General features: G+C 34.0%; 1 pseudogene; it reads right to left on the bottom strand.

Annotated features, from left to right (window-relative positions):
- LOC131861120 (DNA (cytosine-5)-methyltransferase DRM2-like) overlaps window positions 1-20,515 on the bottom strand; it is a 66,159-nt pseudogene extending 45,644 nt beyond the window's left edge.
- Between the last annotated feature and the right edge of the window lie 988 nt (window positions 20,516-21,503).

The following is a 21,503-nucleotide window of genomic DNA, read 5'->3' as shown; positions in this document are numbered from 1 at the left end:
CAATAGTTATGTAGCAGGACGATAAATCAGAAGACTCGTACTACAATTTACTGGACAGAGACAAAATTCTGACAGAGGTTTTCAAAGACTGACGATGACCTGTTTTGAGATGGACTGAGTTTTTTAATAGCTAATGTAGACTTGTTTGTGACACGGACAGAGTTTTGACTAAGATAGACTAGTTTTTGACACGGATAGAGTTTTGACTAAGACTAGTTTTTGACACAGACAGAGTTTTGACTAAGATAGACTAGTTTTTGACACTGACAGAATTTTGACTAAGATAGACTAGTTTTTGACACGGACAGAGTTTTGACCACTGAGTTATTTATTGTTTTCTCTAGTTTTTTGGTATTTCAATTTCAGGGATGAAAACACAGTAAACACGCAATATGTATAATGACTTCAATCACAACACGCTAACCCTATGGAAATTGGTGAGAGAAGAAAACCTTTGCTTGCAAACTTAGGTACACACCCAATACCTAATCAAAATATGGACATTGAGTCTCACACAATGGATTCTCAACGCCCTATTAGCTGACTCCAAACGCTAATGAGGGCACGAAATGGCAAGTATCTTGGGAGAGTTACTATCTCTCTTGCACAAAGATTATTCCCCCTTTTGGAGGTGAACCGGGTAGCTTCTAATCTTTTAATTGGAACTAGTAAGGAATCTGTTTGGCACATCGAGGTATAAAATCAATTAAGAGGTCTCCTAGCCTTGAAAACCAAGGTTTGATATACTCGAAGGTACAGAGGAGAGTTATTCTCGAGCACTGTTGTTGACTTGATTTTCATCAAATCACGTTTATTTTATAGTGGGTTGGAGCACTTGGTGTTAGTCGTTCCCACTTGGTTCGTTCCCCTCTCACCGGCCTTAATGGCTTTGGCCTTATAGGCTCCTCAGGAGGGCAGGCCCACTAAAGTTACACAAATCTCAAACTTAGAAAAAGCCTCAAGGGTCTAGATTTCTGATTGTCTATGTAGACAAGAGCATACTCTCCTACCTCTCAAAATTTTCTTAAAACACGAAAGACAAATTTGTTCATTAACCAGATAGCAATTTAGGTGCCTAAAAATGAATTTAAAGAATGCACAATGTTTACTCGAATCTCCTCAGGCAACCTGCAAAGACAACGAATCAGTAGTCATATTGTCTTTGTTTGACAAGCATATTCTTTGAAAAGCATTCTGCAAAAAACTAATTAGGTTGTGAAAATTCCTCAGACAGATGAACAACAAGCTAGGGTTAGCGTTAGTATGATAAAAATTGAATAAGAAAACCTGAAGAATGAAATCTTCTTTTAACCTACACATAATACCATATGAAAATTCTCACTGAGTCGTACAATAATTCATATGAAATCAGACGATATCTACAGTGTATCTTTCAGTACTGTGAGAAAACTCGTATGATATTTCGCAGTAACTATACAGACAAAAATCCGAAAAAATAAAAATCTGAAAAATAAGAAAAAGTTAGTCTTCGAGGCTGAAAGATGTAGTCTTCTGCCCCACGGTGGGTGCCAGAAATGTGTGTGTGAAAAACAGGAATAAGTATCTGTAAGCTTTAAGACACAACACTTCAATTAAGTCATTACATGTATGGTTAGACAAATATAAGCATGAATAATAAAACCATAACAAATCGACCCATTGCCTTCTAAAAGATGCAAGTATAGACTTTCTCTCATATTTGTATAAGCAATACCAATGACTAGACTACATCAAGACGAAGGATTTAATCTATATGAGCATGATACTAAGCTAAATAGATGCAATATTTATGCTAGATGGATGAATAGTAAGCTATATGAATTCAAGCAATCATAATTGAACTAAATATGCAAAAAGCTAAACTAAGATGCAATAATCTCAAAAAGCAAGCACAATATCTTCAATGACTCAAGAGCAAAAAATGTATAATAACAATAAATCTCCAAAGTGTTTTGAATGAGAGATGAAGGTTGAATTTATAGAGTGTTAGGAACAGGAAGGACAACTAAGAGGGGGGGTGAATCTATTGTCAATGAATTTTAACACAATTATAACTTAATTAAACTCAATACTTAATATCGATAAACCAGACTTACTGTCGGTTAACAGATTAGCAGTTAATATCAATATCGGTGACACTTAATGTATGAAACTGAAAGAGAGACAACATCCACAATACATAACACAAAGATTTTGACGTGGAAACCCTGTAAGGGGAAAAACCACGGTGGGAAACCTTACCCACAATCATATGATACTACTACAGATAGTATGTGTATACAAATGGGGTCTGCACATGCAAAAAGGCCAATTGCCTAGAGAACCTTGCTCAAATGGGAGTCACAATGACTACAGTAGGATGGTTCAATCCTAGAATAATGTATTGCTCAAAATAGCATCTCCAATGCTGGATTCAGAACCAGTTAAGCTCTGATAAACACCTTCAAACCTTCCTTGAACCTTCTCAATGGTCTACTCCTACAATCTTTAATATTCGCACATACCATGTTACAACACCATACCATAACCATATAATATCTATCATCTCACAAATGAGATCTTACATATATACAAAACCTAAGACCAAATGTGTAGGTCGGCTCACTAAGAATATTGCAATTGAATCAATTGCAAATAAGTCCATATGTGATGCATCATGTTAGCTCAATACATTTACAACAATATCCAATCAATAAATCATCTCCATAACGTGTTGTGTTGATCTGGAATAGATAACGCATACCAGTCCATAACCTAGACCAATCTGTCGGTAACAGCAAATAGTCAACCCGATTAGATCAATAACCAAAATACCAAAACCAAATATCCAAACCATGTGTTTGACATAATCAAGTGATCTCCAGATGATAACAAGTCATCATTTATGCCGGTGAACCATATAACCTGTTGGTGAGCATTTACCGATGACTGTGCATAAGTCACTGACCTTGCCGATGAACACAATGTGTCAGTTCAACATAACCATAGATCTCCAAAAGGATAAGTGTTGACATCAATGAAAAAAATAATGCAACACATCCATAATACCAACAATCTCCACCTTTGGCATTGATTGCAACACTAGATGGAAAAACATCTAAGTGCCAAAACATAACGCCAAAAACCAAAAACCAACAATCTCCAAAATAGATCAATACTAGAAATCAAAACCAAAATACAAAGAGTATATATCTCTCCCTCAATGAATAATCTCTCCCAATGAATAATGTTTTTCCATAGATATCTCTCCCCCTTTGACATCAAATGCCAAAGCAATTAAGAATAAATAGCAGAACATACAACCAACTACTCTCCCTGAGAAGTAGCTCTCCTCCATCAAAGCCGGGAAAAAAAAATTCTCTGTTAGTTTATGTCGGTTTGATATCAATCTTCAATCATCTATGTCTCTACCAGTGAGGGTATAACCCCAAGATGCTCTCTGAGATATTCAAAGGTTTCCTTAGGCAAAGGCTTTGTAAATATATCTACAATCTGCTCTTTAGTATTCACATAAACCAATCTTACTTCTTTTGCTTCAACATTTTCTTCCAAAAAATTATATTCGATAGAAACATGCTTAGTCTTAGAGTAAAATACCGGATTCTTTTATATATCAATTGTTGTTGAATTATCACAATAAATTATTATTGGTTCTTTGCATTTTACCTTTATGTCCTTCAACATTTGTTTAATCCATAATACCTGAGTACAATTAGTTGTTGTTGCAACATATTTTGATTTTGTTGTTGATAATGATGTACAACTCTGCTTCTTGTTTATCCATGAAATCAATCTGCTACCAAGAAAGAATTCTCCGCCAGTGGTACTCTTTCTTCCATCTACATCTCCTGCCCAATTTGCATTGGTGTATGCATATAAATCAAAATTTTCATCTTTAGGGTACCATAAACCAAGATTTGGTGTGCCTTGTAGATACCAGAAAATCCTTTTTACTGTTGATTCATGATTTTCTTTAGGATTACTCTAAAATATTGAAACAATACATATTGCATTCATTATATTAGGTCTTGTTTATGTTAAATACAGTAAACCTCCAATCATAGATTTGTATCTTGTCGGATTAACAGGAGTTGAATCATCTTTCAATGTCAATTTATCACTTGTAGTCATAGGATTACTTACCGATTTAGATTTTTCCATTCCAAATTTCTTCAATGAAGGACAACTGAGAGGGGGGGTGAATCAGTTGTCAATGAATTTTAACCCAATTATAACTTAATCAAACTTAATACTTAATACTGGTAAACCAAACTTAATGTCAGTTAACAGATTAGCAGTTAATATCAATACCAGTGCCACTTAATGTATGAAACTGAAAGAGAGACAACATCCACAACACATAACACAGAGATTTTGACGTGGAAACCCTGTAAGGGGAAAAACCACGATGGGAAACCTTACCCACAATCAGATGATACTACTGCAGATAGTATGTGTATACAAATGGGGTCTGCACATGCAAAAAGACTAACCACCTAGAGCACACTGCTCAAATGGGAGTTGCAATGACTACAATAGGATGGTTAAATCCTAGAATAATGTACTGCTCAAAATAGCATCTCCAATGCTGGATTCAGTACCGGTTAAGCTCTGATAAACACCTTCAAACCTTCCTTGAACCTTCTCTATGGTCTGCTCATATGATCTTCAATAAATTTGCACATACCATGTTACAATACCAGACCAGAACTATATCATATCTCTCATCTCACAAATGAGATCTTACATCTATACAAAACCTAAGACCAAATGTGTAGATCAGCTCACTAGGAATATTACAATTGAATCAATTACAAATAAGTCTAGATGTGATGCATCATGTCGGCTCAATACATTTACAACAATATCCAATCAATAAATCATCTCCATAACATGTTGTGCTAATCTGGAATAGATAATGCATATCAGTCCATAACCTAGACCAATTTGTCGGTAACAGCAAATAGTCAACCCGATTAGATCAATAACCAAATTACCAAAACCAAGCATCCAAACCATGTCTTTGACATAATCAAGTGATCTCCAGATGATAATAAGTCATCATCTATGTCGATGAACCATATAACCTATCGGTGAGCATATACCGGTGACTGTCCATAAGTCACTGACCTTGCTGGTGAACACAATGTGTCGGTTCAACATAACCATAGATCTCTAGAAGGATAAGCGTTGACATTAATGACAAAACTAATGCAACACATCCATAATACCAACATTGAGAATCACAAGAGAGACCCAGAAAAAGCACAATTTAGAATAATTGAAATAATTGAGAGATCAGATTCAGTTAACCTTGAGATAGATTCCAATTATAGTTGAATTGAAATGCATTCAGATTATAAGTTCAAGTTTTGCATTGGAGATATAATTCAATTAATTTCATGCACTTGAGATGAAAATAGGTAATTCTATGCATATTTCTTTAATTTATTCAAGAAAAGAGTCTTTTCAATGCAACTGGATTTCTTTTCTCAAAAAGCTTTGAGTTCTAATTTTAGAGAATGATTAAATTCATTTAATTGCTTTTCTGATTTCAAGTTCTCAATTTAGAAGAAGAAATAATATCTCAAGTTTGATTTCTCTCTCAATTCAATTCTTTATTCTATTTTCAATTTAACTCTTGCTTTGCATATTGATTCCTCTTTTGTAATAAATTAATTCATTTTTTTATTATTAATGGTAAATTTATTAATTAATTAAATATGCTAGGATATTTAATAAATTAAATAGGATAATTGATCAAAATAATTTTCTTGGAATGAACTAATTAATTAAATAAATATTTAATTAAATAGAATAATTCACTTGCCATGTGACATTTAATGATTGAAAAATTAATTAATCATGTGCTCAAAGTTGATTTAATTGCCTTTGGTTAGGGCCTTGTTGATGTTGTCGAGATTAGGGGCCCATGGTTTACGTGACCATTTTTAGGGTATTACAGCAAAGAGTTTGTTATTCCAATAGTCTGCATAGTTTTCAAATTATTTTTCCAAGGGGAGCAGACAAAAGTAATGTTTAGAGTACTCAATATATTTTTAGTAATAAATCTTTGTATCAATGCTCACGAGTTACTGTTCTAGATCCACTTTTAAGTAGATTCAATAAAATTTTGGTGGCTACTCTCTTAAATACAGCTGAAGCTTTACTCTATTCAGTAGGGTCATATTTGATAAAACACATTGCAGATAAAATAGCCCTTGAAGATGATAATTTGATTAGAGATAATGTAACTTTGGCCCAGGTTTTACTTATTAAGGATCATCCTGAAGTACATTTGGAAGAGTCGGAGTTCTAAGCAGAGGAGCCTTTATACCATACAAATAATGTTACACCACATGAAGTATCAGAAGTACAGTTGGAGGAGGATAATTTTGGTGTATAATATGTATTGTCACGGCAACAAATCAAGCTTCGCACATAGTCTACAGGAAATGATCATGTGGTCACAGCCATAGAAGACTCAGATTTGCAAATTGAGGATCATAATGTTCTTCAAGTAATAATCATGTGGAAATACCAAATGTAGTATTAGAAGTACAAATTGTTGCAGGATATGTAGTATCACAACAAGAAATCAAGCTTCACACACATTCTACAGAAGATGATCATGTGGTCAAAGTTATAGAAGGTTCAGAAGTGCAAACTGAGGATCCTAATTCTAATATAGGGAAATTACATCCAGATTTCAAATTGTGTACGAAACTTGTAACACCATATAAATCAATTTCCTCAAATGACAATTTTGATATTATAATGACATACTCAGAATCACTTTGTGTACATGATCTAGAATTTCCAACTCAATCTCTTCCTTTGGTGGTTACAAAAACTCAAAGTGAAGATGAGTCAACATCACAATGTGAAGATTCAGATTATGACTATTCAGAAACACCATCAATTTCACAAACCATTCTTCACACCCTCCATCAAAGCCTTCACCAAAAAAAGGGGTAGGAAGTCAAAATTGGCTAAGATAAAAGTTGAAATTGAAGCAGGAAGACAGTCAACTTTGGATGGGAAGGTATCAGTATCAAACAGACTGAGAAGAGCATGTTTCTCTTCTTGAGTACAATGAGACTCCTCTCATGGAATGTCAGAGGCATTAATTCCTCTAACAAAAGAGCCCGGATCAAATGTCAACTAGATTCATCTAGGGCAAACATAATTCTCTTGCAAGAAACAAAGACTTCACAACAATCTTTTCAGTCTACAATTAATAAATGGCAAAAATGGAAATCCGTTCATATTCCAGCAATGGGTACTTCAGGGGGGCTGATCATTCTTTGGGGTCCAAAATTTGTTACTATAGAAATGGATAATTCAGACCCTAATTGGCAAACTTTAAAAGTTAATAGTTTTGATATTAGCTTCAGGATTGTTAATGTCTATGGACCCACGGGGACAAGTGACAAAAAGAGGCTTTGGGACTCCTTAACTGAATACATCCAACACTCATCTAATCATAAAGTAGACTTGGGAGGAGATTTCAATGATATAGCTTCTCTAAAAGAAAAGAAAGGTGGGATTTGGCCTCCACAGAAAACTATTGAAGACTTCCAATCTTTTATCTTAGATAATGCTCTACAAGACATACTACCTATAAAAGGGCAATTTACTTGGACTAATTAAAGGAAAGATTTTTTACATATTGCAGAGAGACTCGACATATTTTTAGTTACTAACAGTTGGGTTATTGAAAATTATACACTGAAATCAGAAATTCTGCCATTATTTTATTCAGAACATTATGTCATCTCATTGTTGGTCACAAAGTCTAGCAGCATCCCATCTTTGCACAAGCCCTCGTTCAAATTTAAATGGATGTGTTTTAGACATCCTCATTTTCTTCATTTGCTAAGACAATGATGGGTAAGTGCACCTCGGTTCACAGGAACCAAAATTTATAGATTTCAAAAAAAATATAGGATGTTAAAGCCCAAATTAAATGCTAGAATGAGCAGGTCTTCAAAAATATTTTTATTGAGAAGGAAAAAGTGGCCAAAGAATTAGTAGAGGTTCATGATCATATTATTCAACATGGTTTGGATTCAGATACCTATGTCAGTCAGAAACATGGGATGAATTAAGCAACAGGGAAGAAGTTTATTGGAGGCAAAAGTCACAAGAATTGTGGCTAAAGGATGGGGATCGGAACACTAAGTTTTTTCATGCTTCAGCCAAGACAAAAAGGGCAGCTCAAACTATTTTTAATATTCAAGATGCTAATACAGGTGATCTTTTGACAGATGCATCTACCATCCAAGAAGAAGGGGTTAAATTCTTTAAAAGCCTCCTTGCTCCCCACATCTGTCTACTGATCAATATCAACAGCAAAAAGACAAACTATTAGGAGGATTGCTAACAATCATTAATCTGCAAGAAAATGATAACCTCTTGAGACCATTCACTCTTGAAGAAGTTCGATGTGTAGTATTTTCTATAGCACTAGATAAAGCTCCAGGCCCAGATGGGTTCCCAGCCTTGTTCTTTCAAAAGTGTTGGGATGTCATTGGATTTGAATTGCTTCTAGTATTAGAGGAATCAAGAAAAAGTGGATCAATTTTCAAATCTTTCGCTGTAACTAATATTGTGGTATTGCCAAAGATAAAGGACCCAAAAACATTTGTTGATTTCAGACCCATCTCATTGTGTAAAACAATCTACAAGATCATCACCAAAGAAATTTATCTTAGGCTTCAACCTCTAATCACTAAAGTAATTTCTCCGAAGTAGGGTGGATTTGTTCCAAGAGGAGAGACAGTAGAAGGAGCTTTAGTTGCCCACAAATTTTTACATTTTGTTCATGCTTCCAAAATCCTATCATTCATTGCCAAAATTGACATGACGAAATCATATGACAGGGTACATTGGGCATTCCTTCTTAAAGTTCTAAAAAAAATTGCTTTTTCAAAGCACTGGTGCAAGTGGATTTATTCTTGCTTATTAAGGGCTTGTTTTTCAATAATTATCAATGGATCTCCTTCAAGATTTTTTAATGCTACACAAGGTGTGAGGTAGGGGGATCCTCTTTCTCTATTTGTATTCATCATAATGGTAGAAGCTCTTAGTAGAAGCATTAAACACAAACATGAAGTTGGGTTGTGGCAAGGAATCCACATTCCAAACACAAGAATATTAGTCACACATTCTTTGTTTGCAGATGACACATTATTATTTGGCGAATCAAGCATTAAAGAAGCACAAGAAATGAGAAGGGTATTAGAGTTTTATACAATGGTTTTCAGGGCAGTGGATCAATGAGTACAAATCCAAAATTTATGTTTTGAATATAAGTCAAGTGATGAAAAGGAGAATTCTGCATATATTTCAATTTCATGAAGATGAACTTCTGGGGATTTATCTAGGCATACCTCTCTTCACAGGACAACTAAAGCTACTTATTGGAACTCAGTATTTGATAGAATCAAAGAAAGAATCTTTGCTTGGAAGGCAAGGTGGGTGTCTTTCTCAGGACGCGTCCTTCTCATTAAATCGGTTTTAGCTACAATACCAAACTATTTTATTGTTGTCCTCAAGGCACCAAATTCAGTTGTTATGAAAATTGAAAATATTATCAAGAACTTCATATGGAAAGGGAATCTATCTAATGAGAAAAAAATTCCCACTTATCTCATTAGATACTATGGCATTAGATAAAATTTATGGGGGAGTTGGCATGCATCAACTCACTAAACAAAACAAAGCATTTGGTGGAAAGCTGATCTGGAAGATGTTTGCCAATCCATTAGCTATATGGTGCCAAATCATGCAGCATAAATATTTAGACAATTCTCAACCACAAAGAATATTTAATGTATTGATCCTTCAATAGGGTCAAAGATGTGGAATTTCATGATGACTTCCAGAGATACAATCAAAAATCATATTTCATGGCAAGTACATAATGGGCAAAGTGTTTTCTTTTGGAATGATTCATGGAATGGGTACATTCCATTGAGAGAAGTCCACGAGTTGCAATCTGCAATTCCAATTTTCTCCAATGTTTGGGGAAACAATGTTATTGACTACATAGCTTCAATTTATAGTATTTTGGGCCAAGGAATTTGGAAAGACCCATCAAATTTACAAATTCAAGAGGTGCAAAAAATAGTGTTTAAGAAGAATTTGTCACAAAGGATGGTATACATAAACAATAATTTAGATGACATTATCTGGGCTCCATCCAAGGATGGTGGTTACTCAATTAAGCAAGGTTATAAGGCCATTCAAAGAAGAGAACTTAGGCAGCCCACTCAAAGAGCTTACTCAACAATATGATTATGCCTTAAGCAAGGGGTTTCACTTGGCTTTCTCTCCGAAAAAGAATTCTCACAAGTGATAGATTGGCAAAACTCAACATTGCTCAACCATTCAAATGTGTATTATGTGATATTGAGTTAGAATCATTTGACCACCTTTTCATTCAATGTCCATTTACCATTCAATGTTGAAATTATGTTATGGCCAATTTAAACTTCAGTACTCCTATAACCAATTCACTTTGGGATTGGTTTCAGTCATGGCCTATCTTGAACAAGACTGCCATCTTTGCATGCTTATGGAGAATTACTCCAGTAATGGTGGTATGGTCAATTTGGTGGGAAAGAAACAAAAGAATCCTCAGAAAAGAGTCCACAACATTTGAGAGAGTTGAAGAAGTAATCGTCAAGTCTATTTCTGAAGTTGTTAATTCACATACTTAAAAGCACAAGGTTTGCACTTCTTTGTTTACTTCATGGGATGATTTTGTTATGAAAAAATGGACCTCAAATGTGTTACCTTTAAATGGAAGTCAGCATCTTCCACTCAAAAGAAAAATTGATAGAAGTCAGATTAAGTGGCATCCTCCAAATGATCATTTTGTCAAAATGAACTTTGATGGAGTGTCAAGAGGAAATCCGGGAGCTTCGGGAGCAGGTATTTGCATCAGAGATCAGTCAGGGTCCTTTCTAGCTGGGAAGTCAGTTCCCCTCCCGCATGGGGCAAATAATGTAGCTGAATTGTGTGCTTTATTGCAAGGTATTCTTCTAGCTAAAAAGGGGGTTCAAGAAGTTGCCTATTGAAGGAGATTCGTTAATCATAATAAATGCTTGAAAAAGTTGAAAGTGTTTTAATTGGCACATTAAATATAGCCTGCAACAGTCTTGGGTTGTCTTGGATACATTCGAAAGTTTCATTCTGTCTCACATACATAGAGAGAGGGAAATAAAATAGCTGATTTTCTTGCAAATCTGGGGGGTGATGGTAAGGATATTGATGTAATGGATGACAAGTTTATCATAGACAACTATCCAATCCTTATCCTAGCACAGTTGGTTCAATTTGAAAGGCAATCCTTTAATCGAACAAGGCAACGATAATTTTTTTGAATTTTAAATTGGCAATAATTGGGTTCATTATTACCTCAAATGTGTCTGTTGAACTCGCATAGGGTTTCTCTATATGTGAAAGGGTGGTGTTAGATTGCAGCCATCTCAAAATAGTAAAGTGCCATACGTGGTGCATTCTAGTTCCGCTCTCGTCAAGCCAATGGACATATTGAGTCTAACCGTTTTATGATTGAATGCAGGTATCCATTGTTGTGAACTCTTGGAAACTGGAAAAAGGTTAAATAATAGTTTTTATGTTGCTTAGCTACAGGAGATAAAAATATAGGGAAGCCACCGACTGGGGCTTTCAACTAGAAGATGCTTTCAAGGACCGTTGATGGCTGAGGAGGGTGAAATTGTGAATTGCAGTCTGTCGTAGATTACACCTGGAATATATGCCACGGAACTACAGGGTATCGCTGCAGGTCGAAGACTGGGAATGACCCATCACTGGGCATGGGCATGTAGAAGATGATATTCTGGGGTAATATTTTTACCTTCTTTGCCATTCCATCAAGTGTATTCTCGCAGTCCTGATTTATGATCTCTGGAATGGCCATGCCTATGTTGGAGGCTTATTTCCCAAAAAACTTTTACTAATTGGGCATGCATATATGGTGGTTAACGAGGGCTTTAAAAGAACATTGGAAAGACACAGTTACAGGCATGTGAAGCATGTCCTGCAACGTAATTGTAGGATTCTTGGTGAAGATCTATTTGTGTACATCCAATAGTAAATAAATACATTGCTAATTATATTATAACATGATTCAAATGGTGTAGTAAGATATGATCAAGTCCAAACTTTTATTCCATATCTGAATGTTGCAGTTGGGCAAAGTGGTGATGGAGTTGCAGTTCCATATTTTCCAAGTTCCAATCTTTCTCCTGTTCGTCTGCATGAAGAAATTGTGCCTGAGGGCAGGCTTCAAATAGAGGAAGGAAATGGGTGCTTTTGTTTACACAAAGTTTGCGTTATCCTTGTTGTTCTCTCAATCAAGTTTGGGGTTTATAAGTTGTAGAAGTAGTAAGTGTATGGCTTCTACAGTTCTACTTATTAAGCCATTTTGGGTATTATATCTATTCATAACTACTCTAGGCTTGCAGTTTTCAAGTATATCTTTTTATCATCCTGAGATTTTAATGGTGTGAGCCAACTTACTTTTGTCATTTGTAATTATTGTCTTTATATTAAAATATATATATATATAGGCTTTTTGTCTTTTGAAAAAAAAAAGAAAAAAGTGGTTGAGAAAGATAAAAAAAGGAACTTGGATGTTCCATAGGGGACTAACTATATCAAAATATTATTAGATATTGTTAGAATTGATAAACACAAAATTGTAGGTTTTATCCTCTTATTTCATTTGGTCTATCCTTCATTGCATAAACTTAATGGCTTAAAAAAACTTTTCCATGTCAAATAATTACTCAATTAAACATCTATTCTTAGGTTCATAAATTACCAAAACATCTAATATTGGGCTGCAAAAACTCACCAAACCTTTGAGAACCTTAAATATTGCAATGTCTTTATCTAGCACCATGATGCTACTTTTAATTCCATGAATAATACTAATCAAAGAAAACTCAAGGCATTTAAATTATGTGTCAAATTAAGATTAAATCAACCATTCATTTTACCTCCCATAATTTCCCCTTGGTTATACAATTAGATTGTTTTTCCTCTCACTTAATCACGAACACCTAATCATGACCATCTACCAGTATAGATGCTTGATAACTTGTACAAGTTTCAAACAAACACTAAAACCACACATGATTTCTTGAGCTCAACACTACTTTCACTCAATAGGACTAGAATTTTACTTGTGAGAAGCTCATGATGACTTACTAAAAGAACTTAATATGCCATCAATCTCTACTTTCCTAGTTGTAGATAATTTGTTTATGATTAAGTAAATAAACAAAAGAAATAGATCTATTTTTCAAGTATATTTCAAGGAATATGTCGCGTCATAATTTTGGAAGATGGTTCTTAGGAATTTTTTCTCTATCAATTTGTCATCAACCTTGTCCATGTGCATAGCATGTGCTTTATCATCACTCTATTGTACATCCATATCTCTTCGTTGAGTGTTTTCATTGCCTCCAATATCATAGAAGTCACAATAATTTTTCTTTGAGATTTTTTATTCTACGTGCCTGGTTCTTTCTTCATCTATTGACAATAACTCCTCTATTTTTTATTCTTCCCTTTCTCAAAACTCAAGTCCTAAAACAAAATGACAACTCCGCAATGAACAATACATTGGAGGCCATCTATACTACCTTCTATCCATTCTCAAATTTTACGGAGGATATAAATCTCTTGGTTGACACTTTGGTAAATGCCATGTAATGCTTTCACATCTCCACAAGCCAAAACTTTAGGTCATGAGATCAAATTTGATACAATTATAGTGCAAGGTTCCAAGTGAAGGTATGCCCAGTCATATAGAAAAAAAGACTCATAATGGAGAACATACTCACAACAAGGAAGAAACACAAGGAGTATGGTATTGAACAATTCTTTTCAATTTAAGTTGAATGACAAATATTACATTTTTATATATAAAATACATAATTATTTGAAATTTACTATATATTTAAGTTCAACTCATATTTTAAGGCTAGCAAGAAGACCTTGAGTATTTAAATAAAAACTACTATTTATTAAATCTTATAATGAGATTGTAGTGGCCAAAACCCACCATTTTGAATTAATGTAGTCCACTCCAACATTCAAAGTTACAAACCTTATCTAATGCATTAAAGACATAAAATCCATTGCTAATCTAAAAACTATAGTAGTCAATATTGATTGGATCATCTAGTGACATGCAACAATTAACAATTGGTCTTGTCTAATTGCCATCTATCGTTCATGTACAATTGCAATGTGGACATTGCATTGACTCTCATAATTTGTTGTCAATCTTCTTGCTATTATGCACATACATTGTGGGTTTATCAACCATGGAGCACTCATAGAACAATGGATGCCATAGCATGATCTTCCTTCTTCTACACACAAAAGATTACTCACAGAACTTCATGATCTGTAGGATTTCACTTTCCATCCACATGCCCTTACATCAATAGAAAAATGAATCACTATATCAAGTGCTAATCTTGCTAATATAAGTCAGTTGATGTTTTGTACTATAATGTACCTTGATGTATTAACTTGATAATGGATGACAATTGATAGAAGAAAGTTGGCTTTTCAAGTTAGGAGAAGAATGTTTTCAATGCTTTGTCAAAACATTTTGTTTATAATGATACTCTGCTTAATGTGAACATGTAACAAGGTGACATTTTTTAACACACCCTAGATATATAAAATTATAACTATAATGGTTAGGTTCAAGGAGTGTCAAATTTGGACTATGAAATTTTAGATTTTAAAACAAAATGACAAATTATAAGTTTATAATTTTATTGAACGTAAATAAACTAATTAGTTACAAAACGACAAGATTCTAAACAATAAAATAAGACATTACTTTAATAAACTAAATTTTAGATTAACAAATATATGATCAAAATAATTAAATCACATTAAAATAATACATTGACAAAAATAATATAAAATTAAAACAAGTACCTATACATTAAAATAAGAAATGGTAGACCAGTTGCAAGTTTCTAAAGCCTTATAATATTCATTTTGTTAGTTTCCTGCAATCAGCCCGTTCCCTGGGAATACATTTCATTTAGGAATTTGGCAAACAGTTCAGGTGTCTTGTCTATGCTTCCAAATTATCCTGCGATGATGGCATTCTATCAAACAGTTCTATGCTTACATTGTTTATTTTGCATACATGTCTACTGGGGTAGTTGTAGTTGTAGTTGTAGTTGTAGTTGTAGTTGTAGTTGTCGTTGTCGTTGTCGTTGTCGTTGTAGTTGTAATTGTAGTTGTAGTTGCAACAACATCATCCGAAAACTGAATAATAATTGTAGTTGTAGTTGCAGCAACATCATTAAGAAAATGCAATGAGGAAGGCTAAGAATACAGAATAGATATATATATATTTGGTTGGTAAATGGAGAAATTGTTTCACAGAGCAGCTATGCGATAGCAAAGTGGTGAAAGAAAGAAATAAGCTCATCAAAGAAGTCAATTTGGCTATATTCTCAAAGAATTGTATGGAAAATAGAGTGCGAGACCTTGGTCCCAACGCATGTAGGTACCAAAATCCCTCAACTCCAGAGTTGTCAAAGAGTCTAAAGTCCCACCACTCCCACCTCACTATACCTCTTGTTATTGAAATATTTTAAGATTTTGAGTGATTTTTTACTTGCAAATAAAGGGCAGTAAAACTGGGACTCGAGGATGGACTAAAGATGATATTAGAAACTTGCCTCTCAAAATGCTTTCTCGAATAGTCAACTAAAGTAAAGTTTTGTTTTCAAAAAAGAATGTTATTTTCTCAAGTGCTTAAACTTGGGGATTTTGATTTGGAAAGGGTGGTTTTTGGGAAAATGGCTATAAATTGGGGCTTATGGCTTATTGTAAAGGGTTATACTTTTCAAGTTTAGAGCATAGAATATAGAAGTAGATATTGGAATTAGCTTTTGAAGACTTGCAAAATGTGGCTGCAAGCCATCTTTTTTGAGTTTTTGCTAGCATTCTCATGTTAATATAGTTGGAAATAACACCAATTTCATAGGAATAAGACATTCAGTGTGACAAATCTGCTGGATAACTTTCTTCATTCGAAAGAGAAATTGTGACTTTCAATACGATTTTCTATTTTGTTGAAGTTGTTTCCATTCATATGATGCATGTTTAGTATATATTTGTTCAATTTAACTTCTTGAATCTTGATAGAATCGTGTTTTCTTCTCACTAACCTACACATTTTAATGGTGGTTAGCATTGATGTCAAATATGGTTCTAGTTTATACCTTTGAATCTAGCTTTCTTAATGTGTTTAAATTGATGATTTGCATGTTAATGTATGGATGCTCTAATATCCTCCATGTTTAGTTGATATTATTGGATTTAATGGATGCTAATTATTCATCATTCTCTCGCATTCCCTTTCTCTTTTTCTATTTATTTCTCGCTAGTTAGTTTAGTTTTAGTTTATTTTTCATCTTGTGCAGTAAATAAAAAATATTTGAATTAGCAGGCCCCTTAATAGGTACAGCTACATCAACCGCCAAACTACCCAATGTCATCATCACCTAACTATAGAGACCTTGGAGTTGTCAATCTTTCAACGTTGATAGCTTTTAAGGAGAGGTGGTGTGTGAATTCATTGTCTACCTACCTTTTGGTGAGTGTCAAAACACCCATCAACAAAGTCAACTATACAATTTATTTATCTATTTTTAAATCAAACAAAAGGGGAATAGAACTTCAGTTAGTATCTAACCCTCTTCCTAATAGAATTGAGTTGGATCTATTGAGTTCATCCTCCTTTTAATGTGACATTTAGGTCATTTCTTAGTTTACAAAGCATAACTTGTAAAACCATAATTTTCCATCTATTACACGAATGAATTCATTTAGAAGTTCTATTTTGTAAGTATGTACTCCTTATTATAAGCTTTCTAAAAAGTATAATTTTAAATATATTTACTTTCATTAATATATTTATTTTTTATTTCTTATGAATGTAGGTTATTCATCAAACATTGAAGACTATCTTTCACATATGTGAAAAAATTACAAAATAGAGAAAATTGTAAATAATCTTTTCCCTAGGTATTGATATCCTCATTTCAACACAAAAAGAAGTTAATTCAAATGCATACAAAAAAAATTATTCATCACAAAATACACCTTTGTGCAAATTACAATTACTTTGACTTCAAAAATTAACTAAAAAAATTATGAAAAAATATCTATACACTAGATATTGGTGTGGCGAATCTATATTTTAAAAATTAAAATTTTATTCTTGCTATAAAAAAGTTATTATGCGTTACAAAACAAATTTCACTTCTAAAAAATGTTGATTACTATAAAAATTAAGTTATTAAAAGCTACACAAAAATATATATACAAATTTATTTGACACACACACGCTCACTCACTCACTCAAAAAATCTCACAAATGAGTAGTTTACTTCATCTTCAAATTCTTAATGGTTTAGTTGCTACAAGTATTAGAAAGTGAAGATCTGGTGCAAAATATTGATTTCAATGTCAAGTTTGGCAAAAAAGTGTAATCCAACATTTTGGAATCACCCCAGCAAACACCTAAAATATTAAGGGTTTTTCTATAAATCTAAAAAGATCTTGTACCCTTGCTCAGATTTTGGGCAACCAACTAGGTACAAGACTACCAAGTATCTCAAAAAATACTAACCTTGTACCCTTCCTTGGGTTTAGGACATCCTACCAGATACAAGTCTAATCCTCTTTGAGGATTCTTTCAAGAAATAAGAGACTACCATATTTTATCTTGATTTTTTATATTAAGGTTCTCTTCCATCACCTTTTTTTTATCGATAATTTTAGAGTATATTTAATTAATATAAAAGAAGTCAAATATAGAAAAGATATCAAAATCAAGGTTAACCCCTATATTAGTCTTTGAACTATAAAAATACCTCTACCACCTATTTTCCCCGAACCACAAGGCACCTTACCATGCAAATTACAAACTATACATATTTTTCAAACCTTGCCTGCATGCATAAAACTATCCAACCACCACCAAAAAATGGCTTTACTTACACCATTACACTATACAAAATCTATACCAAAAGACAGGCCCTAAATCTATCCACCCATAGGACAAAACAACAACAAAGACAAATTTACATTTTTTCTTCTTTTTACCTGGTCAATTGACCCAATAAGCTTTAGGAGAAAATTTTGTTTTCTTCTCAACTTCCTTCTTCTTCACCTCTAGCATCATCCACTGGTCCACTTTTTTCTCATGGACAAAGACCTTCAGTGCCTCCTAGCCCACACACACCTCCTCCACTAAGCCTCTCAATCAACTCCATCATTCCAAAGGAGAAAAGACTTGTATTTTGAGTTGTCTCCATCTTACATCACGCCTTCTCCAGACTATTGTCATAGACCCTTACCCACTTCCGCTCTCGCCAAAATAGAAATCATCGCACAAAGATAGTGGTCTAGGACACAAGCTCGCACCACCCACACCATGTCCTCCTTCATGCCAAACACCAACCCCCACGCGGCTATCATGAAAATAATATCTACATTTGTTCTGTAATGAAACTCTTACTTCATGTAATCATCAACAAGCAATATTGTTAGTATCTACAAAAAAATGGGGTCCTCAAATTTAAACAATCCTCCAAGTCTTCTCTCAGAATTTTTGCAAAAAAAGGTAAGTTGTTTCTTTATCGAGGAGAGCAAACAATTCACCTCCATACTCACTTTTTCTTAATTTCCCAAGCACCGACTTTGTCACTATCTCTATTGTTTTCTCTATGTTGGTATTTTGGATGTGTTGCATTGGTTTTGTCATTGATGTCAACACTTGTTAACACTTGCCAACACTTATCAGCACTTAAAGATTCTTGATTATGTTCACCGGCATGTTCAGTGATTTATGCACAGTCACCGATATCTAATTCACCGGCAGGTTATATTGTTCACCGGAACTTGGAAAGACTTGGAGACTACTTGGTTATGTCAAAGACATGATTTGATCACTTGGTTTTGGCAATTTGGTTATTGATTTATTCGGGTTTGCATATTTGTTGTTACCGGCAAATAGGTCCAAGTTACGCACCGGCAAGCATATCTATTCCAGATCAGCACAACACGTTATGAAGATGATTTATTATTATTGTAAATTCATTGAGCCGACATGATGCATCGCATAATGATTTATTTGTAAATGATTTTATTGTAATATCTTTAGTGAGCCGACCTACTCAATTGGTCTTAGGTTATGGTATAAATGTAAGATCTCATTTGTGAGATTGGTATGCGATTGGAAAAAGGATTGTAATAAGGTATATTCGAAAATGAGCAGAGCTATACACGTAGACATCATTTGAAGATTGAAGGAAGGTTTGAAGAAGGCATATTAGAGCTAAACCAGTACTAAATCCAGCATATGAAGATGCTATTTTGAGCAGTATATTATCATTGGATTTAACCATCCAATTGTAGTCAGTGTGACTCCCATTTTGTGATTGAGCAGTGAGCTCTAGGCAGCTAGCCTTTCTGCATGTGCAGATTCCATATTGTACACACATACTATCTGCAGTAGTATCATTTGATTGTGGGTAAGGCTTCACACCATGGTTTTTCCCCTTACAAGGTTTCCACGTACAAATATTTGTGTTATGTGTTGTGGATGTTATTGTCTTTCTGTTTCATGCATTAATCTTTATCGATACTACAATTAACTGATAAAACTATCTACCGGCATAAAGTTTGGTTTACTGGCATTAAGTATTAAGTTTTGGTTAACTTTTTTGGTTTGAATTTATTGGACAACTGATTCACCCTCCCCCCTCCTCTCAGTTGTCTCCAAGACCTAACACTCTACACACCTCAACCCGAGGAATACAACCTACTACCCACACTTATGTTTCAATATCACTACAACACCCCTTGTCACATTGGTAATTAATGATCATTAAAATGCCCTGCCTTGATAATGTACTACTCACACTATGTCCAGCTCCATACCTCGAAAATCCCCCCATACACCTTCACCACCCACCTCCTACAATGATATAGTCGATTTAGAAAGTACATCAACTATTTCATTGCCTACCCTTAACACATGTAACATTTGAAATGACTAGAAGGTTTCTAATTCCAATGTTATCAATTGGATAAATTTGTTGAGTCTCCAAGAAGCCACCTCTCCTTTCATAATAGAATTTACTATTATTTTTTAGTTGCCTTCCAAGTGTAGATAAGGAATCAACAATCGTTGTGCCATCCTCACCCCTCATAATGTCGCTTGCACCTCTGCTTCATTTTTCATGCCATCTAACAATCTCCTTCCCCCAATAGCCAGGATATCACCTTTCCAATCTCGAGAATCAAATCTAGCCCCAGAAGGTCTTGGATTACCCTTTGATTCCCCATCAAAATTTACCTTCACCCAACCTTTCTCTAGTTTCTGCCATTCAACTCCTACCCTTATTTCACCTTTCCCCATCTTCATTTCTAGATCAGCTTAGGAGAGCCCATTAACAAGCCTTATCTTCCCTCACCTTAAACCAAATCATTCTCTTGAATTAGTAAATATCATATTATTATTCAAATTATCGTAATCTTTCTTATACATACCCCCCATCCCCGAATCCTTGAGTATTGGGAACATCCTTCATTTCCCAAACTATTTACATGTCCTACTTCCAAATGGGATCAAGGTATAAAATATGTAGTTCTATTTTCTACTCTAAGTTGACGTGAATTTTTGTGTAGGTATGCAACCATTTCTAGGTCCTTTTTTCCCTAGATAGTTCATCTACAACTTCTACCCATGAAGGGAAACAACAATTATATGTAAATAGTCATCACAAGTATCACTTGCTTCCTAAAATCAACTAATATCTATTCCTAAAATAATGTCAACCTTGGAATCATTAAAAATGAAATTTTATTATCATGAATTAATATCAAAATAACACAACAAAATCATATGGAAGTCATTTGCATCCTACATGGGGTTTACTATGTTTTGAATAGCGTGTTTTAGCTCAGTTGATTTAATCTTTTTATATTATTTATCTAAAGGGGATTACCCACCCCTTGTATTTATTAATAACAAGATGTCCCTTATTTTCCCTCGACGATTAAAAGGGATGATGGAATTTATGCATTATTGTAGCTTTTTTAATCTATAGATGTAGTAGCTCAAGCACGACGACATCACCTGTAAATGTGAGATAGAGGTACCGTTGATACCGAAAGTTGCTAGTTTAGTTTCAAATTTTATAGAAAATTTCTAACGAAGGATGCAAACATGATACTAATTATCTAAAAAGTAGATTATGATAAAACTAATTGCTTGAAAACAAAACTAATCACTTTAATGAAATTCAACTGATACTAGTTGCAAATTATCAAATTTGTCATGCCCAAACTTTTGGGCAAAAATGGAATAATTTTTTTTTTAAAATAACAACCTAATAAAACTAAAT

The sequence above is a fragment of the Cryptomeria japonica genome, chromosome 2 (genome assembly GCF_030272615.1).
Source record: "Cryptomeria japonica chromosome 2, Sugi_1.0, whole genome shotgun sequence".
Classification (NCBI taxonomy): domain Eukaryota; kingdom Viridiplantae; phylum Streptophyta; class Pinopsida; order Cupressales; family Cupressaceae; genus Cryptomeria; species Cryptomeria japonica.
This window is presented reverse-complemented; position numbering and strand designations above follow the sequence as displayed.